We start from the raw sequence: 26,093 nt of genomic DNA on the forward strand, positions 1-26,093 counted from the left end.
TCGATCCGCCAATGACGACAGGTAAGCGACGTTCTGTTCCGCAAGCGTTTGATCTTCGTTATCAAGCATTTTTGCGTAGTCACCGAAACAATAACGAACTGCCCGTTGTGCTTTGTGAAGGACGATCGAGCCCCGCCTCTTTCTCCGCTGCAACGTGGCTCGCGACGACGCTCGTCACATTGTTGGGCCCCTTGTAGCACGCAGCGTCGCGTTTTAGTGTGGATTTGCCTCCCTTTCTTTCTTTCATCCGTTTCTTCTGCCACTTTTTATTCCCTTACCCCCTCCCCATCACAGGGTAGCCAGCCGGTACTTACACTGGCTAACCTCCCTGTCCTTTTCCTTACCTTTTGTCACTCTCTCTCTCTCTCTCTTTTAGTTTTCTGAACAGTACATTTGTTAATGTGTATGCATTACCTTTATTCATTAACGTTGCAATAATCATTTTTCGCCCGCCTACACTGAGGTGCGCGATTGTAAAAAGCAGATTTGTTGACAAACAAAGCAATGCTCGCGCTAATTCTATGCTGCGTCTCAAGGCGCGCAGTGAACTTACGATTCTCTAACGTCATGAATTAAAAGCACACGTTACCAGCCTTGACGTTAGCGCTTTTTTGTTGGCTGATATTTGTTTCTTCACAAATAGCGAAAAACAAAAGAAAAGAAAGAAAGAACAAGTGCTCACCCTTGGCGCTGACAGGAGGTTGGCATATTCGTACTGGCTTCTAATCGAAGACTTCACTCTATGTACACTGAACGAGACAGAGCCTGGCAGCTCTGTGAAATATCTGGTATCTTTCGATATCTCATTCGAGATATGCTGCGTGGCTGAATTACTCCGGCACACGTGAAAGAGCGGATGCGCCGGAGCTTTCTCGGATTATCTCGCAAACGGCGACTATATATGCGATTCACTCGGAAAGAAACTTTTGTGGTCTGCGAGGGTCAGGGATCGGTTCTCGATAGCCAGAGGCAAGTTCCGTAGAATTCTTTAGGACAAAATGCAAGATCTCTTTCTTTACTTTTCTTTTGATGCGTGCGGGCGTGTATGTATGTACAATATTTATTTCTTGTGTGTGACATTTGCGGTGTCCCTTTCCCGCAGTATACTTTTCTTTTTATCTTTTACTTTCCGCAGCCCTTTTGTTTAGTGCTTAGCCTAACTGTCTCAATGTAATAGAAATTTTGAATTCTAATATATAAATGAGCAGACGAAACCTGCCGGCATAAGGTACATATGTTGGGTTGCGTGCCGATCTGCGAACGCCAGCAGAGTACCTAGTGCCACCTGAAGGTGAGTAGCTGAGCTGTCGCATATCTTTGTGGATGATATCTAATGTGATTAGGACACACACGTGAGTCAGCAGCTATATATGTTTGCCGTGAAGCGGTAAAAGTGATGATTCTTTTACTAGTCAGCATTCAACACGAGCAAACGTATACTTTTTAGCAGCCTTTTCGTAAAATTTAGAACAAACTTACACGTACAAAAAGACAAACATCAACAAACTGTAAAGGATACAAAAAACGTAGTGCGATATATATTAACAATTCTTGCGGGCGTACGTAAGTTACTGAACTCATCAAGCGAAGTGGATTACCTTCAGTTATCAACAGAAATCGGATTTGCCGACTAAAGATCTTCTACTTGTTGGTAAAAGGATATTCTAACAGAGCTGCATCACATATTATCACTTACTCCAAAGGCTACGCTACCAGACAACGACATTCCTTTACAATAACACCTTTAGTTCCAGTAATAACTGCTTTAAGTGCTCCTTTATTCCCAGAAATTGAATACCCTTGCCGATGATGTTGTAAGCCAGGATTCAATGTCTTGATTTGAAAAATATTTACAATAATTCTTTGAGCAATGTTACTTATGTTTGCATGCGCTTTTTTTTTTCATGTGCTATATAGGGTGTGTTAGGTGTGCAGTGTTATCTGGTGTTGTTCTGCTTTGTTGGTGTTATTTGGAGTTCACTGTTCTGTCTCTAAATCATTTTATTATTCATCAATTTCCGGCTTTTGACATTTACAAATTCTTATATTCATTCACTATTATATACGCACTCTTTATTTTATCGTGTTGGACGACGACTAAGTGTCTTCTTGTCAGAACGCTTGTTTCTGTGCTCTCTGAATTTTTGGTGAAATCTTCGCCTTTCGAGGTGCCTCACCTCCCCGTCTTGCGGCCATGGACGCGGAGCATGCCAGAGGCCCACCTGGCCAGAAGTCATCACGGCTGTCAACCGCAAGGAAGCGAGTTTGCTCCACCAGCGACACCGAGGACACCGAGCTGTACTCTATGTCGGAAGACGACTCATCCGACGACGGCTTCATACCCGTCCGTAGTAAGAGGGCGGAGAGAAAGATCGCCAACACAGCGCCGTCAACTCCTGCGAGCACTACGACTATGAAGTCAAGGCCTGCGCGCTGGCCACACGTCTCATCTTTATGCCGGAAGAACCGTCAAGCAATCTACGGTTGCTGAACAGGCAAGCCCTATCCATTTTTCTGGAACGTGCGGTGCCGGATCAAATTAAAGACATCAGAATAAACCCGCGCAAGAATATACTCGCCATAGACGTGTACAACGCGAGTGCGCTTGGAACACTTCAAGAAATCACGGAGCTAGGCGGAATCAAAATGCGCCCCTTCATCCCAATCGATGACACATCGATAGCTGGTGTAATTTACGACATTGACATTGCCATTCCCAATGATGATTTACCTAGCCTCAACAAGCCGGCAAACGAGGGCACGATCATTACGCAAGTGCGCCGTCTTGGGAATACGCGCTGCGTAAAAGTAATTTTCAAGGGGGATTGCATACCATCCCACGTTAAAGTCGGACATTTTCGACATCCGGTTCGGCCATTCATCCCGAAGCCGCTTCAATGCCATCAGTGTTTCAGGCTAGGGCACGTCAAGGGCGTGTGTCCCAACTCGCTACTGTGTCCCCGTTGCGCTGAACCTCATGCAGAAGAGACCTGTGGTGCCACAGTTCTGAGCGGCCCTCACGTAGCCTCGTCGAAAGACTCCCCGTATCAAGAGGGAGCGCGCGGTTCTGAAGCAAATGGCCAGAGACAATTCGGCCCACAGGGAGGCAGCCGAAGTAGTCCGGCGTCGGCGTCGACGTCGACACCGTCGTACGTCTTCAAAGAAGGCTCATGCGCGAAGCGATAGTACCCGCTCCACTACGGTACCACTTACTCGCGCCGCGAAAGCGCCCACCACTTCCACGAGGGAATCAGATAAGACTCTTTCTTTAGAGGAATGGCCTACGCTACCAAGCCGCTCCCTTGCTAAGGAACCTCAGCAGGTCACGGCCCCACCGGAGCCTTCTCCGGCCATTGATGATTCGCCTAAACCAGATGGTCAAGTCATCTCGGTGCTACGTTCCCTCATGGAGGTCATCCGAACGATTTTAGTTGAGGTGGGGACACCGTCTGCTCGAAGCGCACTTAAATTGCTGGACGCCTTAAGCCCAGTGCTTGAAACCCTCAACTAGAAAGATGGCTACCCATACCCCATCCTTCCGAAAAGAAGTCAAGGCAGCGTCCGTCATGCAGTGGAACGCCAGAGGGCTAAAATCACGAATTTTAGATTTCCGTCAGTATGTGTACACCAATGTGTTTCCACTCATCATCATTTGTGAGCCCAACTTGTCGAAACCAATCAGACTGTCAGGGTACGAATGTTTCATGTCATGAACAAATAGTGCATGCAGCAAAATAATCGTTTTTGTTCGTCGTGAACTCACCTATGTTTTGCAACCAATTGCGCCCCACGACGACAATCAGTATATTTGCATCACAGTTAAAAAGAACAAACTCTTGTTTACTCTCATAGGCGTGTATATATCGCCTTCCAGCAATTTCGACACTAAAAGATTAGCGGATATTTTGAGTGTTTGCCCCGCCCCATGGGTCATCATAGGAGATTTCAATGCACACCATCCAGCATGGGGAAGTACAAAGACAAATGCAAGAGGACGAAGATTATCAAGCATCGCCTACAACTATGGCCTTACTCTCTTGAACGATGGTAGCCCCACCTTTCTTCGAGGCGTGACATACGGCAGCTGCCTCGACCTTGCTTTCGTCTTCAACTCTCTCGCCAGATGTGTGAAGTGGTTTCCAGATATTGAGACACATAGGAGTGATCACATTCCCAACTATCTGAACATCAAAGGCTTGTCGTCTAGATCTGGCCCACGGAATACCATTCGGACGATTCAATGGGCCAACTTCAAATCTGATATGAAAGATTCCTGCCGCGAGGGCCTACCCTCTGGGTTAGAGCAAACAATTAAAATACGATGCAGAACGCCACTCGCGTGCTGACGATCTCTTAGACGCGAAACGACTTCCACATAGAATTAGAGCGCCTTCGCGCACTTCGTCGCCGGGCGGAACGTCGATATCGGCGTACAAAATCAATCCATGACCTTAGGACAGCCAGGAGGATACAAAAAAAGATTCAGCGTCGAATGGATAGATTAGCGTCTGAACGTTGGGCAACGTTTTGCCAGACACTCGACCCCCGCAAGCCGCTGTCTCACATTTGGAAAACGGTGCAAGGTCTGCGTTGCCTTCCGGAACAGCGTTTTCCATTCAAGGCGCTCGCGCTTTTCCAAGGGCGGCAAGACATCGATGTCGCAGAAGACTTTTGTGCGCGGATGACAGACCAAGCGACACGTCCAGACCCTCCAGCCCGAGATGACGTCCCCCATTCCCGTGATTGCCGCATGGACCTTCCTTTTTCAATGGAGGAGCTCGAGGCGGCACTAGCTCTCTGCAGGCGCTCATCATCTCCGGGCCCAGATGGTATATCATACCGAGCCGTGTGCTATCTCGGAGAATCCGCACGGATAGCACTATTGAGTCTCTACAACACCTCATGGCAAGAGGGAAATGTTCCTCACGAATGGAAAGTGAGCCGCCTGGTGCCAATCTTGAAGCAGGGCAAATCCCCGCTAGAGCTCACCTCTTACCGCCCAATAACGTTGGCCAGCTGTGTAGGAAAGATAATGGAACGGATGATCCTTGGCCGCCTGGAATGGTACCTTGAATACTACAAGATTTATCCGAATTCCATGGCTGGTTTCCGACGTGACCGCTCTTCCATCGACAATGTAGTTGATCTCGTTTCATATGTCCAGCACGAAAGGTCCCGTAAACGTTTATCTGCAGCTTTATTCTTGGATGTGAAAGGGGCATACGATAACGTATTACATGAGGCGATTCTCGACGCTCTTGTGACGGTTGGCCTAGGTGGTCGAGTATTTTTGTGGATTGCAAGTTACCTTTCTGCAAGATCATTCTATGTGTTAACTGACGATGGCCCAACTACGCGACGATATACCAGCAGGGGCGTTCCTCAAGGCGGTGCTCTCAGCCCGACGCTATTCAACCTCGCTCTTATTGGGCTTGCTGAAAACTTGCCAACTACCACCAAAATTTCAATAGACGCAGATGACATCTGTGTCTGGACTTCAGCAGTCACACGTCCTGAGATACGTGCACGGCTTCAAAGAGCGGCTACTTTGACAGCGAGCTACTTGTGTGAACAAGGTCTGAGCATATCGCCAGAAAAATGCGCCCTAGTGGCATTTACTCGCAAACCAATGACGCCTTATGTCATCTCAATCAATGGGCGGACCATTTCCTATGTCAGAACCCACAGATTTCTAGGCGTAATTATCGACCGAGACCTCAGTTGGAGCCCGCACGTGGCTTACATGAAACGGCGCCTGACAGCAACCTCCCAGTAGTTTAAATACTTGACAGGAAAGACGTGGGGGATGTCAGTAGACGCAATGCTGAGACTCTACAGAGCTCTCTTTCTCGGTTTTTTAAGATACAGTCTACCTGTACTGAACAACACCTGCAAGACAAATATTCGTGTTCTGCAGGCAGCACAAGTTCAAGCACTCAGAGTTTGTCTTGGTTTGCCCAGATGCACGTCAACTGAGGCAACTATTGCGATTGCTCGGGACCATCCAATGCAAACTCACATCACGGTGGAAGCCCTGAGAACGCATATCAGACATTTGCACGTGCCCCCTATCACCACCTTGCAACACTACCTTCAGACAGGCACCAAGCATCATTCTCTAAAACTATCGTCAAGTACAACGACAAACTTCCCTCGGGCTTCACCGCTGCATCTAAACCATCGATACCCCCTTGGTGCCTTGTCAGCCCCACAGTCCATCTCAGCGTACCAGGAATCGGGAAAAAGTCTGATTTGTCGTCGCCTGTGCTGAAAACAACTGTCTCTGCTTCTTCTGCACGAGAGGTACGCGGACAGTGCACATATTTATACAGATGGTTCCACAAACATCCAGTGTTCGTCCGGTGCTGTGGTCGTCCCAGCAAGAGGTATTACCATCAGCTTTAGGACTGACCACCCAACGACATCTACATCTGCGGAACTAGCTGCTCTTCGCGCTGCACTTTGTTTCGTCAATCGGGAACCACCTCGACAATGGTCAATTTTCAGTGACTCAAAGGCAGCCCTACAATCTGTGCTATCAGCTCTGCGTAGTGGGCCATTCGAACAGCTCGTGCTCGATATTAGATGCCTACATAATACATCACATGAGCAAGGACATCACGTGACGTTTCAGTGGCTGCCAAGTCACTGCGGCGTCATAGGAAATGAAGACGCCGATAAAGCCGATCGGACAGCTCTTGAAGACACACAGGAAGAGGCCATACCACTTTCACGGTCCGACGCAGTCAAGTGCTTGCACGGGAGATCACGCTCTCTCTATGGTGCACACCAAGCAGCCAGACCAACCGCAGCAATCATCAACACGACCTGCCCTCATTGATGCATCTATGTATGCCACCTGGACTCCGCCGAAGTGAGGCCACCCTGCTTTATCGCTTATGGCTAGGGGTGGCCTTCACGAAATCCTACTCGTTTCGCATTGGAATGGCCGACAACGCTCTCTGCAATGCCTGTCTTTGCGAGGAGACGCTGGAACACATTCTGTGCGACTGTCCTGAATATAATGTTCCGAGACACTCCACGGCGTCCGTTCTAGCGCACCTGGACAATACACCATTGTCAGTTGCAACCATTTTCACATATCGCCGACAGAAGACATCGCAGCTGAAGGCGACGAAGGGACTACTTCGGTTTATGAAGGATACGGGCTTCGACAAGCGGTTGTGACAGTGATGTCGCGTACCGCGCAAGAGTGATGGACTGTAACTGACGATGTGTTTGCTGTGTTATGTGCTCTCTCTCTCTCCTCCCATCTTTCATCCCCCCATCCCGCTCCCATGTGTAGGGTAGCAAACCGGTTAGGCTACACTGGTTAACCTCCTTGCCTTCCTTCTCCACTTTTTCCTTCCTTTCCTTCGTTTTATCCTGTTTGTGCATTTTTATGTAAACAGTTGTTTTATGTATCACACCTGCTATGATCTCACTTCGAGATCGCAGTACCCATAAATAAAATTTTTAATGCCACATTGCAGGGGTCAGAATGCTTCCTTATCCCCAAAGAGGTAATGATGACATCTCATCGTACACTGGTCTCCCTCTGCTACCGATTGCGGAGGCAGTAGCTACGGAGCAGCAGCTCGCACCAGAGCCCCGGGGCAAAGAAAGATGCGCACGGCTTTTCCCTCATAACTTCATTGACGGAAATAAGAACTTGGACAGAGAAACTGCTAAATTGCTTGCTCTAAAAGATTCAGACGTTGCCTTTCTGAACTTGTGTATTAAAAGATTTTGTCCACTTGGTGAAAAAGGTTTTGGTGAGATTATTCTTTTACTTATAATATTTACGACGATACGACACCCGGAGTAAATCCTACGCCATGTGACATTCTTGCCCCTGTTTCCTGTTCATTCTCAATATGGTCACCGCGTTGCTGTGATAGCGCTGTCTCCTGGGTGCGTAATGTTACCCTGTGGCAAGAGCGATCTGTCATCTTTCCGTCACGTGGGACAAGTGTGTTTACGTGCATCTTGCCACGCCTGTTTCAAGGAGCAACGTAGCTAATTCACGGTAACTGCACATGTGCATGCCTTGCAACAATTCGTGGGAACATTTACACACTGGTTCACTGCATTTCACACAGCAATGACAAGCCATTGTGTGGGAAGGGCTTATGTGAGGAACACGCCAAGGCCACCTCGAATGACGTCGTTTATTCATTCCGTGCAAAGTGGCAGGGACAGACGAAAAAAAAAGGGCAGGTGTTTCGGTAGCTCGCCGTACTGCGGTGTTACTTTCCAACTTCTACAAGCCGTGCTATTCCAGTCCTTTCCTTTAATTTGTGCTTGCAACTTTTTACAAGAGGTTATCGGATGCATGCACATGTGTCTTTGCCCACTAGACAACCATACGTCGGGGCCAGAAAAAAAGTGCTCACCCCGGAGGCAGGGAGGAAGGGTGAAGCTCCCCAGAGTACGCTGACAAGACCGTGTGCAAAGTGAAGATGGCCGAGAAGGCTTCCTCGCAGACGTCTTTCGTGAAGTTGCACAAGCTCTTCGGTCTTGCTCCAGGGTGCGCCGTGTGTTGGTTGGTTCGTCAGCGTTATAAGCGTCAATAGAAAATCAAACCAAGATGTGTTTAGTTTCCTGGCGCGCGCAGCGACGCTGAGTGGTCGCACCAGTCAACTCGCGCACTTGAGTGGCCGGTGAAGCGAAGACGCAAATGGCCGTCAGAGGGAAAGATCGATGGCGAGTGTGACGTCACCGCCGCTCTTATTTTGCTTGTGATTTGCTTGTTACACCGTCTACCGCCAGGGGTGGAATTGGCGCTGATTGTAAGCTTGACGCAATTGTGACGCGATTTGACACGGCCAATGGGATGCATACGGAGTTTCTGCCTCCTGGTCACAACGCAGGAGCACTTGTTCATTGAAGCACGTGCTATACAAAAACAGCAAACTCAACACAAAGCGCACATACGCACCGCACATTCGCATGCAAACACTGTTCGCGCTGCCTACACCAATTCAGCTACTAACCGGCTTATGCAGCCACGCGTAATATAGCAATAAATCTCCGTAGAATGGTTGTTTCAATATAGTCAGCTAATAGGGACCCTAAAACTATACATAGCTGTTAGTATAAAACCGCAGCATACTGACACGTGTACTTATCTTTATTGGGCGACCACGTTTCGCCACCTAACAAATGTTATCGCACAGCGCGGAACGCGCCTGCATGTATCCGAAGTTTCTGGGAAGTTATCGATGCTTCTATCCGCTGTCTGTTGTCGCCGAACTTTATGTTATCTGATTTCATCGCCTGACGCGAATGGTATAGAACTTCGTGGAAGGCACGCGGGTCCCAACGATTAGTCTTGAACGTTCAATGATTGATCTATAAAAGCCGACGCCCTTGACCCGCTGATCAGATTTTCGACGATCGCCGACTGTGTTCGCCGCTATCGTTGTGCTATAAGTGTAGCCTGTTTTTGTGGGCACAGGTTTGCCCAATAAAAGTTAGTTTTGTCTTTCACAGTATTGCTACTGTGTTCTTCAACGTCATCGCCACGTGACATCTGGTGGAAGTGCTTTTCGTTCATGTACCGGACGCTTCCGACAAGCCGTGATCCAAGCCCGGACCGCAAAAAGAACACCAATGTAGTCCCGGACCATCGAGCAAGCCGCCGTCTTCAACAACTGCCCCTGGAGCACCGACTTGTACCTGTGGAAACAAAGAAGATTGTGGCCAAGGCAACCCCAATGGCAGCCCCAGCGTCCCCCATCGTGCTGCAGCAGCCCAGGGAACCACCGACGTTCCGCGGTTCCACATTTAAGGACCCGGAAAGCTGGCTCGAAACGTATGAGAGGGTCGCTACGTTTAACAGCTGGACAAACGACGAGAAGCTGCCGCATGTCTATTCCGCATTGGAAGACGCCGCCAGGACGTGGCTCGAGAATCGAGAAGCCACCTTGACGACGTGGGACCTGTTCCGAAGCGACTTCCTGCAAACATTTACAAGCATCATGCCAAAAGAGCGAGCCCAAGCTCTACTGGAGACCAGAGCGCAGCTGCCGAATGAGACGATCGCGATCTTCACTGAGGAAATGAGCCGTCTGTTCCGCCACGCCGACCCGGAAATGTCCGAGGAGAAGAAAGTCCGCCTACTGATGCGTGGTGTAAAGGAAGAACTTTTCGCCGGAATGATAAGAAGCCCACCGAAGGTCATCGACAAATTTCTTCGTGAGGCGACGGGCATCGAGAAGACACTGGAATTGCGGAACCGGCAATTCGACCGACGCACCAAGCCAACAAGCTACGCCGAAGTTCAATCAATGGCCACCGACGACCTGCGCGAGACCATCCGGGTCGTCGTACGAGAGGAGCTTCAAAGAATCTTCCCTTTATCGCAACCTCAAGTGGCCTCAATCGCCGAAATTGTTAAAGAAGAAGTCCAGCGATCGCTCGGAGTTCCCGAGGTACAACCACAATCATCGCAGCCCCAGCCAGAAGCGATGATCTACGCCGCCGTCATCCGCCGTCAAGGTCCCCCTCCACGACCGCGCCAGGGCCCTGTAACGCCGAAATTCCGTCGACCGCCGCCGCCAGGTCGCCCACCCGTCGCCCAGCGCAGCTACCCGAGGAAGACAGACGTTTGGCGCGCTCCTCACCACGGCTCGCTCTGCTACCACTGCGGGGAAGCCGGCCATGTGTACCGCCGATGACCATACCGCGACCTGGGATTGCCAGGGTTCGCCGTCAACGCTCCGCGCCCGCAGCAAGGTGAACGCCCTCGTGACATAGCCGACTACCTTTCCACCACTCAGTGGAGCGCTCGACGACCGTCCCGTTCGCCGTCACCAGGCCGTTACCTGTCGCCGCAGCGCCGACCATACACTGGCCCAGCCCGGGGCCGGTCAACGAGCCCATATCCGGAAAATTAAAAGCAGCAACCGATGGAGGTGCGGTTGCTGTTCGTCGAACTGACGAAGATCCTCCGCCGCTCACGAAGACGCCGAAGAGACTGTCTCGACGACATAATAACGACACGCCGCCGTCCCGACGATGTCAGGAAGCCAAGACTACACCGACGAAAGACGACTTGACGACGCGACGTTCCAACTTCAGTTCAACACGACGCAGCCGTGATCCGACGCCAAGACCTAACTGCAACGCCAGACAAAGAACCACCGACCTCGACGTGCTTCTCGACGGCCACGCAGTTACCGCCTTAGTGGACACAGGGGCCGATTACTCCGTAATGAGTGGAGACATTGCCGCCCAGTTGAAGAAAGTTAAAACTGCATGGGAAGAGCCTCAAATTCGGACCGCTGGAGGACACCTCATCACGCCGACTGGAATCTGCACGGCAGGAATAACCATTCATGACCGGACTTAAGGCGCGCTCACACTAGCGGGAGACTTCCCGCAGCGGCACAGCGTCAACGTCGATGATGCGTCGCAGCTGCTCGGAATGACGATCACACTGCGCGCGTGCTGCGCGCGTTTTCTCGCCGAGTGTCCCGCAGCACGCGCGCAGCCTACTGCCTCCGCCGACGGGGTCACTGAACTGGGATCGACGTCACGGTTCACGGTCGGCCCCCATTGGCTGTTCTCGTCAGCGGCACGGGAAAAATAGGTACCCGACCCATCGCTCTGCGCGACGGCAGAGCAGCCTGTCTGCGAGAGAAAAACCGGTTTGTGCGGGAAGCAGCGCGCGGGAAACGTTCTGCGTTGCGCGCTTTCCCGCCACTGTGAACGCGCCTTTACCCTGGCACATTCGTTATCCTCCAACAGTGTTCACGAGATGTCATTCTCGGTATGGACTTCCTGAACAAATGCGGCGCAATCATCGACCTGAAGTCGAAGTCAATAACGCTGTCGGAAGATAAAGCGATACCGCCGGAGAGCTCTCGTAGTCACCACGCCATGAGTATGCTCGAAGATCAAGTGAGCATCGCGCCTCGCTCCAGCATTGTTATTTCGGTCGGCACCGAAACACCCGCTGACGTAGAAGGCGTCATCGAAGGCGACGAACGTCTACTGCTAGACCGTGAAATTTGCGTCGCAAGAGGGATCGCTCGACTGCATGGAGGGAAAACTGACGTGTTGCTGACAAACTTCAGCCAGGAGTTCAAGCACATCAACAAGGGCACGACGATCGCGTACATCGAGGAAATTCTGGAAAGCAGTAATGCATTTGTCCTCTCGGATTCCTTCGCATCTACCCCGACGACCACGGTTCCCGAACCAGACTACGGAATTAATCCAAGTCTCCCCGTGATTAAGCGACAGCAGGTGAGAAGTCTGCTCCGACGATACAAAGGCTGCTTTTCGACGTCATCGAGGATTCGACAAACACCAGTCGCCAAGCATCGCATAATCACCGAGGAGCGCGCTCGACCACTCCGCCATAGCCTTTACCGAGTTTCGCCGCGAGAACGTGAAGCTATAAGAGAACAAGTCGATGAGATGTTGCGCGAAGACATCACCCCGCCGTCGAAAAGCCCGTGGGCATCCACTGTTGTCCTGGTGAAGAAAAAGGACGGAACCCTGCGTTTCTGCGTCAATTATCGTCGTCCGAACAAGATCACGAAGAAGGACGTATACTCCTTTCCACGGATAAACGACGTAGTGGATCGGCTCGGCAACGCTAAATACTTCTCGTCGATGGAGCTCAAGTCTGGCTATTGGCAAATGGAAGTCGACGAAAGAGATCGCGAAAAGACTGCCTTCATCACCCCAGACGGCCTCTACGAGTTCATGGTTATGCCATTTGGACTGTGCTCAGCGCCTGCAACGTTCCAGCGCGTGATGGACACGGTTTTAGCAGGATTGAAGTGGCAGACCTGTCTCGTTTACTTGGATGACGTCGTTGTCTTCGCCGGAAATTTCGACGATCACCTTAGGCGGCTTGCAACAATACTAGAGGCCATCAAGTCATCAGGGCTCACTCTGAAGCCAGAAAAGTGCCGCTTTGCTTACGATCAGCTTCTGTTTCTAAGCCACGTCATCGGCAAGTCTGGAGTCCGCCCCGACCCGCAGAAGATAGCTGCCATCTCAAAGTTCCCGCAGCCCATCGACAAGAAGGCAGTGCGTAGATTTCTTGGCATGTGTGCCTACTACAGGCGATTTGTCAAGGACTTTTCACGCATCGCTGAGCCTCTGACACAGCTAACTAAATGTGACGTCGAGTTCAAGTGAAAAACGCCGCAGGCCGACGCATTTGGAGAACTCAAACGACGCATGCAGTCGCCGCCTGTACTTGCGCACTTCGACGAGCACGCCGATACCGAAATACACAATGACGCCAGTAGCTCGGTGCCGTCCTAGTCCAGAGAAAAGATGGACATGAACGCGTGATAGCTTACGCTAGCCGGTCGTTGTCAAAAGCGGGAGGCAATCATTCTATAACCGAAAAGGAATGCCTCGCCATCGTTTGGGCTACAGGGAAATTTCGGCCTTACCTCTATGGCAGGCCATTCAAAGTGGCCAGCGACCATCACGCGTTGTGTTGGCTAGCTAACTTAAAGGGAACCTTCAGGACGGCTGGCCCGGTGGAGCCTCAGACTACAAGAATACGACATCAGTGTAACATACTAGTCCGGACGAAAACACTCAGGTGCCGATTGCCTATCACGCGCCCCCGTTGACTCGCCGCCGCAAGATGACGAGGATGATGACGCCTTCCTTGGAATAATAAGCGCGGAAGACTACGCCGAACAGCAACGAGGAGACCCGGAGCTAAAAGCCATAGTCGAGTATTTGGAAGGGCACACCGATGTTGTCCCCAGGGCATTTAAGCGTGGATTGTCTTCGTTCACGCTTCAAAACCACCTACTCGTGAAGAAGAACTTCTCACCAGTCCGCGCCAACTTCCTTCTTGTTGTTCCGTCGGCTCTGCGTCCAGAAGTACTGCACGCCCTACATGACGATCCGGCCGCTGGGCACCTCGGTTTCTCCCGGACGCTATCGAGGATACAAGAAAGTTATTACTGGCCGTGTCTGACCGCCGACGTCGCCCGTTACGTCAAGACATGCCGAGACTGTCAGCGACGCAAGACACCACCAGCCAGCGGGATTACTACAGCCGATCATGCCTCCTTACGGCCCTTTTCAGCAGATCGGGATGGACTTGTTGGGACCGTTTCCGACTTCCGGAAATAAGTGCATCGTCGTGACGACGGACTATCTCACCCGCTTCGCTGAAACTAAAGCTCTACCGAAAGGCAGCGCAGTCGAAGTGGCGAAATTTTTCGTCGAGAATATCCTGCTGCGACATGGTGCTCTAGAAGTCCTCATCACCGACAGAGGAACGGCTTTTACAGCAGAGCTCACGCGAGCCATTCTGCAATACAGCCAGACAAGCCACAGGAGGACAACTGCCTACCATCCGCAGACGAATGGTCTCACGGAGCGCCTGAACAAGACCCTCGCCGACATGCAAGCAATGTACGTCGACGTCGAGCACAAGACGTGGGATGCGGTCCTGCCGTACGTAACATTCGCTTACAACACGACGGTGCACGAAACAAGACAGATCACGCCATTTAAGCTGGTTTACGGCAGGAAACCGACGACGACGCTCGACGCCATGCTGCCGCACGTCACTGACGAGGAAAATCTTGACGTCGCTACCTATCTCCAGCGCGCTGAAGAAGCCCGACAGCTCGCCCGCCTGCGGATCAAGAACCAGCAGAGGACCGACAGCCGACACTACAACCTCCGACGACGCTTCGTCGAGTACCTGCCCGGCGACCGTGTATGGGTATGGACCCCGATACGCCGAAGAGGACTCAGTGATAAACCACTGCGACGCTATTTCAGACCCTACAAGGTCATCCGACGTATTGGCGCACTGGACTATGAGGTCGTGCCAGACGGCATTTCGCATTCACAGCGGCGCCGCGCATGATCTGAAGTGGTCCACGTGGTGCGCCTTAAACCCTTTTACGGACGCTGACCAACTTCCTTATTTTGTTGTTTTCTTTGCTACGAGTGCTTTTCTTTATTACTTTCGTTCGTTTGCAGCATCGGGGCGATGCTTTTATAAAAGGGGGGTACTGACACGTGTACTTATCTTTATCGGGCGACGACGTTTCGCCGCCTAACAAATGTTATCGCACAGCGCGGAACGCGCCTGCATGTATCCGAAGTTTCTGGAAAGTTATCGATGCTTCTATCCGCTGTATGTTGTCGCCGAACCTTATGTTATCTGATTTCATCGCCTGACGCGAATGGTATAGAACTTTGTGGAAGGCACGCGGGTCCCAACGATTAGTATGGAACATTCCACGATTGATCTATAAAAGCCGACGCGCTTGACCCGCTGATCAGATTTTCGACGATCGCCGACTGTGTTCGCCGGTGTGGTTGTGCTATAAGTGTAGCCTGTTTTTGTAAGCACAGGTTTGCCCAATAAAAGTTAGTTTTGTCTTTCACAGTATTGCTACTGTGTTCTTCAACGTCACCGCCACGTGACAATACTAAATTAATTTCTACTAGCGACTTCCAGTTATCAGCGCAGTCGCGACATGTACAAACAGGTTTTTTTTTTTCACTTGCCATAAGATCTTTAGCACCAGAAGGGTGTTTTAGGCCAACAAAACACCCTTACAAAGAACCTTGTTTTGGTGATCCGAATGCCCTTACACCCACATTGTTGCAAATTTCCGTTTGGCAAGAGGATCGGGCTCTTCGGGATATTTAACGCTATTAGGGGCTATAGCTGGGCCGCTAGAACAGCTGGCACCGCCGTCGGCGTGACGTGCTTTGAGGGGAGCGCTTCCTAAAGCAAGAGCGGCCGCGTCGGTTGCTTTAGGAAGCGCTGAAGCAAGCTGGACACGAAAGTTTAAAGTTCCACCTGCGCTGCGGTTCTGATAATAAAGTAGGGAGGTTGTTCCGCTTCTGGCGTCTGCTTGACAACACATGAAAGCACTATAATAGGTAGTGGCTGCCTTTGAAGGACATGGTAGGCTGCTCGGTGCCGCAGTAACGTACGCAACCGAGCTCAGTGTCAGCCTCCACACGTACACGCAGGAGCTTAGAACCGGCAAGCAGCCGTCGGCTGCAACTCGGGTGTGCACCAAGCACTTCCGCGAGGAATATTTCTGATACGGCATCGAGGCTGCGATGTTCAGTGAGTAGCAGAAAGCGCGGACTAATGTCATGAAGCTTTGATGTGTGAACCTGTTGATGCTAGATACTAGCAAGTTACATGGAGTGGAAAAGGAACGGTAAGAAGCACATTAAAAAAAAGGCATGACATATGCTCATGTTTGTGTTAGCAGCAAAGAATGAATGTACTGGATTAAGAAGGAGCGGGAAATTGCTTACTGCGAAGACCGATAACCATACAGTGCGATGCAACTTGGGAAATAATTATATTGAAATGTACAAGAACTTAGAAGAAAAAAAAAAACTGAATCGTCGCGACGGCACATGGCAACTCGTCGTAGGCGTCGAAGTCCCTAGATATAACGAAATTATTTTTGAACAGCTTTGACAGCCTCCACGCAACAATGGTTGCTTGTGTACTGTCCAATGTTCATACGCTGCGGCCTAAAACTCACGGCACGGTGCGAAAACGCGCTCGCAGTAAAAGCCAAATATTGTGCGCCGACATGCATGCAGACGCGCAGTCAGTCGCTGCGAAACCGTGCGATCACTGCACTGAGGCTTGTTATGCCCCATTCGGCTGTACAGACAGCCCCCTGTGAGAGCACATTTCACGCAAGAAACCGGGGACTTCGTCGCGGCGACAGCGCGCAGTGGGCGTCCACAGTACACGTTCGGTAAAGAGATGGCGTCTGTCAACCAGCCTGTGCTTTCTGTTTAACCGAGATGACAAATTCTGACAGCAAATAACTTGTGTCATATCGAGAGTAATTACAGAAATGTTCAGGAGGGCTCCCGCGTGGTGTTCTCATCGAGCGCCGACAGCCAAACCTACGAGGAGCGCCCCGTCCCTCGTACTGCACCAGCGAGGCGCATGCGACAGATGGCGGGAAGTGCTCGCCACCAATAGCGTCGCAGAAAATCCAGCGTCCGGAGTCTCCGTGTGCGAAAATTCCCGTATATATTTAGGTCTATGTATATGCCACGCCTTGTTATATGACATGCGGTATATGCGGGCTATATTGCCACACCACTCTATCACAAAGTTGCTCACACCTTGTCTTACATCCTTGACAAAGTTATTCCTAGGAATTTTGAGAATGACAGCCCACAATGAAATGTCATTGAACAAACCACTGACAGCGCATGTCTTTTATGGTAAATCTTCTCAGACTGAAATATTAAAAGTGCTATACAATAATAGAAACCTGAGAGTGTAATTTTTTTGGTGCGGCTGTGCATTACATTCGAGACCGGCGCACGCAAGAGGCCGCGTTTCTACCAGAAAGGTCGCCTTCGTGCGTAGCGTTCGCCGCCAGCGTTTCCCGGTGAACAGTGGGGTTACACAAGCTGCAGTTGCCGGGAAGCGTGAGAATCAGTCAGGGCTCGTTGAATGCTACCGAGTTCGACTCTTAAAGGCGAAGCTTAAGCGTCCTCAAATTTCTTTTCTCTCTCTCTCTCTCTCTCTCTCTCTCTCTATATATATATATATATATATATATATATATATATATATATATATATATATATATATATATATATATATATATATATATATATATATATATATATATTAGCCAAGCAAAGAGCAAAGAACATTTGCAGCGGCTCTTGAACAGCCGCCGAAAGCGGAATTGGAGCCACCCGTCAGCGAGTGCGTGCAACTAGCCTTTGCCGCTGCAATTCTACTCTTTCTCTCGACTCCGTGTCTTGGAGGGCTACACGCGCGAGAGGCGACCTTATTCTTTTCCCCTCGCCTGTCTTATCACTTTGTATTCCTCTCTAACTTCTGCTTTATTCCCCTCGCGCTACATTTATTCCCGAGAATGTTGCCACCGCTGTGCGCTGAGCACTCCCGCCTAGGCCTCGCGAAGCCATTGCACACTGGCGTAAGGAAGAATAAACCAATTTTCCGGCCGGTGTACCTGATGAACCGTTAGCGCTAGAAGCGTGCGCCTTGACTTCGTCATGCTGTTTCGTACGGTTCGTCGCCCATGCACGGCGGCAGCAAAGTGCTCGATGCCAGCGCTCACTTCTCCAATCGCGCTATTCTGTCGCCATTGTCGTTCTTTTCATCGCGGCGCACCATCACGAGAGCTGCGAACGAGCGACGCTGGAGAGGAAGCCAGCGCAACTGCAGATTTCGCATCAAGTGAGCCTTTTTTTCACACGAATGAAATGTTGCATTTGAGCTATTGCACCTCCCATCAACTCATCCCAGATAGGCGTGTGAGCTCCTACTCGTCACCCAGGTAGACGGGCCGAGACGCTCTGCGAGATTGTCGTTTTATTGCCAGGCGCTCTGCGAGAGGTATCTATTTCCTCAGCAGGGGAACAGCGAGAAAACAAGAAGGAGGAACAGGCACCAGCGCTGTCCTTTGTCTTTTCGCGCTGTTCCCATGTCGAGTTTGTACCGAATTGCCCAAGCCGCCATGGTGCTGTATTTCCTCTGCTTTGTCGCAGCGCAGGGACACAGAAAGGCATCTTAGACAAACACACAGTGCCGTGCGTTTTGTCTAACGTGACTTCACGTGTCGAAATGCCATAGCAAAGCAGAAGATGTCATACGAACAAGCCCATGTAGCTGCCCTCAATGGCATATTCTGTCTCGCCACGCTTCGGACCCGCGTGAAAGAAATATCCGACCGACAGCGGAATAGAACCTCTCTCTTCGAGCACAGCAGCCCAATGCTCTCCGGACAGCGCTCGTATCGCGCCAGATCTTTCGAGACGTTTGGCGCCACGCGCCGGTTTCTCGTGCTCGTCACAGCCCGCGCTTTGAGACGCCGTGTTGGACCGCACCCCATCACCGGGGTTGACACTCAATTCCCGGTGATTTCCGCGAAGACGCAGAAACTGTGCGACACTGTTCCGTCTTCATGACCACACGTCCAAAATGCTTTAACGTTTCACCTCCGCTGTGCAAATGTCATCGTCGTTTTAAAACACAACCCGTGATATTACCGTAGATACGCGCACTTATATAACACGCAGCCTGTGATGACGTTCCGATCAGCGTTTCTCTCGCTTACGCTCATCCACCCAACGATCGTCAGCTCGCGTTGAACGGCCGGTGTAAAAAATCATACCGTTAGCGTCACGCTATCGATTACTTCGAAGTTTCTGTATCCCATTCCATTCCCAAAACTGTAGTTGATTGCGTCGATTCACCTCCTACTTGCTCCTTGTGGTTGCCGAAAATGTTCTGTAGTTGCTTATTATTGGTCTTTCATTTTCTGAGATTCATTCCTACATCACTCATAATTGCCTTCAATCGCTCATAGTTGCTCAGCCCTTGTTCGAATGTCTCCGCACCCACCTGAAATCGTCGACATAAAAGGCTTTCTTCAGAATGGAAGCGAGCACTTTGTCCTCACAAGCGTTGTCCAAATGACGATGAATAATTACCAAGAGCAAGAAAGGGCTTGGTGTTGATCCGAATGGTCTTGCGCCATTCGACAATATTACTGCTTTGGCTGACTAGAATGTCATCAAATTAGAGAAACCGGAATGTATCTCGGTCGGCTCCTGTATCTAAACTTGTAAGAATGCCTTTTTGGTATCCAAGTTGATGGCGACCGCGAACCGACGTAAGCGAAGTAGTACTTGTAGCAACGCTGGATTTAGGTTGACCCCTTTATCCAGGTTGACGGATGGGAAGCCTTGAGCGTGCGACGATGCGTCGAACACGACCCGGAGCATGGGGGTCCCGTCTTCTCGATGTGGCATACAATAGGTGGTCCGATCAATAGGAACATCTTTAGGTACCACTGCAACATGACTGTGTCGTACCGCTCCAATAATCCTTCATTAATTCACGGCCTCTTTGGCAGTTTCTGTATAGCGCGGTATCACGGTTGCTTTCAAGTAGCTGTTTCTTATCTTCCTTCCAAGGCAGCACCACGGTGTATCGGCTATTTTTCTTGCGAATTGCTCCTTGGAAACGCGCAATGAACTGTGGGGTTCTCTCACCCGTGTTCTTGGGACATAGGAACGACAACACAGTAGTGCAAACAATCACAAGGGCATTTATGGCACCTTTCACAGATCAATGCCTGCTAGTCAAGTTGCTATCCACAAAACATGCCGATGGGCGCGCGACAAATGTAGAAGTCCGACTCACCACGACCGGATAGCGAGCGAATATGTCCACCCCATGCTGGATCCCAACGCCTGGTCGTTCGCGTGTACGGTCACGCAAACGGTGGAGCGTTCGAAGGCGGCCACGCGAGACGGTCTCGCAGAAGCATGGATCGGCGCACGCGCGGCACGGCACGTCCGCACTGCTTGCTGTCCCGAAACCAAGAGAGCAAGCGTCTTGTCTTTCGGCGCCCAAGTAACCCTGCCTGTCGGCAGCGTTAGCAGCGCAACGCTCGCGCCATCTCTCGTACTGCGCCTCAACCACTCCGACCTCCGCGGGCACCAGCCCACGCGGCGAAGCCGGATTACAGGAGACGCGCTATGCGGGAAAAGCATATCAGGGGACGCGCGAGAGTCGCGCATCCCCACAGAACTCATGTTAGGGAGGTTCACCAGAGTATGCCATGTCCGTTGCTTCTAGTTGCCACAACGAATGGATAATCTGCGAGGTTATTTCATCGCCACTGCGCGTTTCTACTCGCAGTGCGCAGACCATAAGGTTAGCGTCGCAGTCAAGGAAGGCTTTTTGGCGACTGGGCCCTTGCAATGTCCATCCAAAGGCCGTGTTGATTGCGACCAATCCTGGAATTTCTTTGCTCCTTACAAGTTCTCCCCTCATTATTTTCCAAAGATGGTCTGCTCAAACTATTTTTGTCAGCAAGAAATTTGCCCCGAAATCGCGATTCCTGAGTGAAGTTGTTATAAGCTGTTGGCGCAGCAGTGTCGTGACAGATAACTGGAAGCACAATTGCTTGCACGATATGGATGTCGGAGAGTGTTGGCTACGCAATGGTACTTCAACTTTTCGTATTTCAGTAGCACATGTGGATGCGTTTCCAAACGTGTTGCAATTGGGGTTTCTCCCAATACCTGTAGTTGCAGTTTTACAGCGACATCTCCGGTGATGAATGATCTCTGACTGCCTCCATCTGGAATCCCTCTGATAAATCTTGAGCTATCATTTTTAACGACAACGGCACGAACGGTCTGCAGGTACACTTCTCTGTCCGTCTTGGCGCAAACGTTTGTGGTATGTCTGTCTCATAACTTTGCTGATAGCGAGGAGGCTATCCCCGCTGTGCTGCCGGAAGCCTCCACTGGTCATGAAGTTTCCGTTGTAGGGCCTTTCTTTCTGTAGTTAAGGTCACACATACTCGAGGCCTGTGTTCCGTGGCCAGCTGAGCACGTGAGGTTGACATGGCGAAACCGTGCCTGGTGACCTCGTGATCTATAACAGCGGTTGTCCTTAGCAATAGTTTCTCTTCTTTAGACACAAAAGAGAGATTGACGTCGCAGACGCGTGTGCCGTGCTTCTTCGATCGACAGAAGCACTCGCTCCAGCTGTATGACGCACCGTGCAGTACAAAAGCAGTGCTGCTACCTCGAGTTCTCTCAGCACGGTCATCGACAGATCGTTGTGACGATGGATCGCATTGTCCTCGGCTTTCTAACTCAATGCGTGTGGACAGGAGCAATACCTCTGCTTCTGATGCTGCAGCTGCCAGTGCTGGCTCCGAGACTTTCGTATCAGACCCACGTTCTTTTAAGGTCTGGCTCTACTTTCCTAGCGTATCAGCTAGAACGATCTCATATGGCAATGACTTCTGCAGAATATCAACAAGCATTGCAGAGAAAGTGAGAGTAGGCACGTTGTGTGCAGTTAGACAGCGATATTTATTTGCACGGTATCATTTGCATTATCATATTTATTTGCTCGGTGGCTGTGCCGCAACAAGCACCAGTAACCCACTTCTATTCATCATGCAGGTTTTCCTTTCTGCTGTCGCACGTCTGCTGCTGCCCTCGATGGTGATGTCAGCGAGCGTCGTGAGGGAACCGCCAGACCTGCGCACCGGGATTGACGTGACCAGTTGGCGCATGCGTGTCGACGGTCATTCCGCCTCTCCAAATGCGCCACCACCTCAAAACTGGATGCTTGACAAATACCGAGAGCCGCGCTGTCATCGACAACAATTGCAGAGCCAGCTATAAAGGAACCACTGCCACCATCCGCGCTCTGTGGGCTCGGTGGCTGTGCCACAACGCGCACCAGCAACCCACTTCTATTCATCATGCAGGTTTGTGAACCAGACTACTTTTATACTAAGAGAACTAGCAATTACTTTTTGGTGCTGCTTCCGAGCCCGCAGTGCTGCTTTGATATTGTTTGTGAGTGTCTCAGAGTGATTAGATCTATTTTGTTACAGTCAGGGGATATTGAAATGAGCCCTGGTCCTGGTACTGATGCTGTGCTTGCCGAACTGAAAAAAACTGTCCGCTGGCCAAACCTCAATAATAGCCGACATGCAGGGCCTTAAAAGCCAATGCACGGCTACAAGTGCTGCACTCGTCGACTTAAGCAAGAGGTCAGCGGATCTAGAGGGCCATTATCAGAAACTATTACCAATGCAAATAGAGACACAGACCATAAGAACGGATACCGAGCAAACACAAAGCTTGTTCACACTCTGAATGCCCGCGTTGACGATGCAGAGAATCGCTCAAGGCGAAACAATCTTGTGTTTTACGTCCTTCCTGATACAGCAGCATCAGATACGTCGGCCGCGTCTGAAGAAAAAATTTTACGTCTATGCTCAGACCACCTGAACGTGCCACTTGATCCTCAAGACATAGAGCGAGCGCATCGTGTTGGGTCGCTATTCTGCTAATCACCCGCGCCCACTAATTGTTAGGTTTAATCATTATAAGAAAAAAGAAATGGTGCTCTCAAATGGGCGCAAACTTAAGGGCACTGATCTCAGCATGGGTGAGGATTTTTCCACGGCAGTTAGGGAGGCCCGCAGGCAACTTGTTTAGTTTGCGAAAGCCAAATCTGTGCCATTTTCTTGCGCTCTAAAACTCTTTTCATTGGTTCTAAGCGCTACGTATACGATGACGCATCGCAAACAGTGAAAGAAATATAGCAGTCATCGCATCATCAAAAAACAAGCCATCCCCCTCGAACGAAAAGTATAGCGCATGTTTCCCTTTCAATAATTTATACTAACATACGAAGCTTCAAACGAGAACACGTGTCTAACCTCGTGCTGTCGTCCAACAGCAACATTCTTGTACTCACGGAAACGTGGCTTTGTAACGAAATCTATGACTCAGAAGGGTTGGCTGATTTGCCAAACTTCAGCGTCTTTCGAAAAGATCGTGTCGGGACTAGAGGAGGAGGTGTGCTTATTGCCATTAGTCAACAGTTATCGTGCTCTGCCATTAACATCACATCAGAATTAGAAATACTGTTTATTCTATGCCACGCCGCCCCACAGTCTATAAATTTAGGTGTATGTTACAGGCCCCCTCGTAATAGCGCCGACTTCGCTCGTAATCTAAACAATGCACTAAATGTGGTTTGCTCTCGCTATCCTAATGCCGACCTTCTTGTTTTTGGAGACTTTAACTTACCAGACATTGATTGGCACAACACAGTACCCTCTCTGGTAAGCCAAACCGAATCGAGAGATTTTCTCGACGTTTGCCTCAACTTCAACCTGACACAACTCGTATTAGAGCCAACGCGCGTCACCCAAGACACTGCAAAGATATTAGATTTACTACTGGTCAACCGTCCAGACAGTTTGTCGTCCATCATCTATTTTAGAGTAATTAGTGACCACAAGGTCATCCATGCTTCTTTTCGCTTTGCTCCAGCTCTGCGGGAGATGCGGGAGAAAACTATACGCTTATACGACAAAGGAAATTATGATGCAATATGTGAACATTTACAGAATTTTCTACCTTCCTTCTAAGATACGTGTCATAACTGCAGCATTCATGAAACTTGGCTGATATTCAAACAAAAAATAAACAACTTAGCGAACCAGTTCATACCCAAAATCACCTTTCGAACACATGAACAAGAACCATGTTTTAACAATTCGTTAAAAAAGACTATAAAACAAAAAGAAACGCATATATCGTGCCGCAAAGTGCAGGATGAACACGTGTGCATGGGGAAAAATTCTACGCTGCTGAACGCGCATACCTATCGGCGATTCGCAAGGCGAAAGATGCATTCTTCGGTGATGACCTTCGGAAACTTTTAATCAATAACACGAGAAAATTCTGGCAGGTGATAGACCCTCAAGAAAGGCACAGTGTAACACTCACCAATGAAGGTGGTGAAACAGTCGACGATGTAGAGTGCGTGAACCTTTTTAGTTGAGCTTTTGTCTCGGTATTTACAGAAGAGCCTACCACGTCACCTTTTTCTTCGCGTACTAATGAAACAATCGTTATGCCAACCATTACATTTTCCCCAGATGGTATCTCATCGTTAATTGACAACCTTAAACTCACATTGTCAGCCGGCGTGGATAACATTAATTCGAAACTGTTAAATAATACTAAACATGTCACCGCGGTGTTTCTGTGTTTGCTGTTTTCGCAGTCACTTTCAACTGGTGAAATACCACATGACTGGAAGGTGGGGAGGGTTGTTCCCATCCACAAATCAGGTGACAGGAATTGCCCGCTTAATTATCGCCCCATTTCATTAACGAGTGTGCCCTGTAAGCCCATGGAACACGTCATGTACACAGAAATAATGAAATTTCTTGACTGCAACAAACATTTTCATTCTACACAGCATGGGTTCCGCAAAGGCTTTTCCTGCGAAACACAACTGGCCATTTTCCTGCATGATATTCACACTAATTTAGATTCTAACCTCCAAACAGACGCGATATTTCTAGATTTTGCAAAAGCGTTTGACAAGGTACCACACCAACGTCTACTACTAAAACTTTCTCTTGCGAACCTTCACCCCGACATTTTGCGATGGATTGAAGCGTTCTTGACAAACAGATCTCAGTTCGTTACAGTTAACAACCGCGCATCTAACCACCTACCAGTGACTTCCGGTGTACCGCAAGGATCTGTTCTTGGACCCCTACTCTTCTTAATAGACATTAATGACCTACCCCTACACGTGTCTTGCAACGTTTCTTTGTTCGCAGACGACTGCGTCATTTATCGAACAATTACTACCACATCTAATCAAGACCTACTTCAGGAGGACATTACCTATTTATAGCAATGGTGCGACCGGTGGTTAATGGAACTTAATCCTAAGAAATGCAACTTGATGGCATTTTCTCGTCGGCGCGACCCATTTCCTTACCAATACACAATTAATAACATTCCCGTTTGTGCTGCGCAGTCTTACAAGTACCTAGGTCTTACTATATCTAACGACTTATCCTGACGAACACACGTCAGTAACATCATTTCATCTGCTAACAAACCGCTGGGTTTTCTCAAGCGTCATCTAAAACGCGCCCCCAAACCTGTTAAACTGCTGGCCTACCAGTCACTAGTCCGACCGAAACTGGAATATGCATCCGCCATATGTAATCCGCACCAAACATATCTCATTAACGCACTCGAAGCCGTTCAAAACCGCGCCGCAAGGTTCATCCATTCTAATTATTCATATGACGTGAGCATATCTTACTTGAAGAAAGAATTGAATTTACTTCCCCTTTGTACGCGCCGGCGCACTGGAACCCTTTCACTTTTCCACAAGTTTTATCACAGCTCGCTTAATCAACCACCCTACATCCTCCCCGCAGCCCGAACATCTCATCGTACACACCACACTTTTCAAGTGGGCCGCCCTCGCATGCGCACTGTTACTTTTTCCGCCTCATTCTTTTGCCATGCCGCTACAGATTGGAACAATCTGCCTCACCAAACCTCTGCCATCATTTGCCCTTGTACGTTCATGGAGAGTGTCACTGCGCACTTTTTCCAATGAAAATGACTTGTGTTACCAGACTTATATGCTCGTGCAACTTTAGTTTGTATCACTTAAGTCTATGTATTTACGCTGACGTATGTAACACTTTAGCACATGCAGTTTTTTGTTG

At 49.7% G+C, this 26,093-nt stretch overlaps 1 protein-coding gene and 1 long non-coding RNA gene across 4 annotated transcripts in view; one reads left to right on the forward strand and one right to left on the reverse strand.

Annotated features, from left to right (window-relative positions):
* The window catches only part of Rbp6 (RNA-binding protein 6), a 1,084,430-nt gene that overhangs the window by 167,803 nt on the left and 890,534 nt on the right, over positions 1–26,093 (reverse strand). The gene's annotated exons all lie outside the window — the stretch shown is intronic.
* Positions 1–26,093, forward strand: part of LOC142575115 (uncharacterized) — a 94,971-nt gene that overhangs the window by 42,204 nt on the left and 26,674 nt on the right. Inside the window, exon 2 of the long non-coding RNA XR_012826574.1 lies at positions 21,982–22,292. This is a non-coding gene — a long non-coding RNA (uncharacterized LOC142575115). The remainder of the gene's footprint in view (positions 1–21,981; positions 22,293–26,093) is intronic.

This window comes from Dermacentor variabilis, chromosome 3 (assembly GCF_050947875.1).
Source record: "Dermacentor variabilis isolate Ectoservices chromosome 3, ASM5094787v1, whole genome shotgun sequence".
Classification (NCBI taxonomy): Eukaryota; Metazoa; Arthropoda; class Arachnida; order Ixodida; family Ixodidae; genus Dermacentor; species Dermacentor variabilis.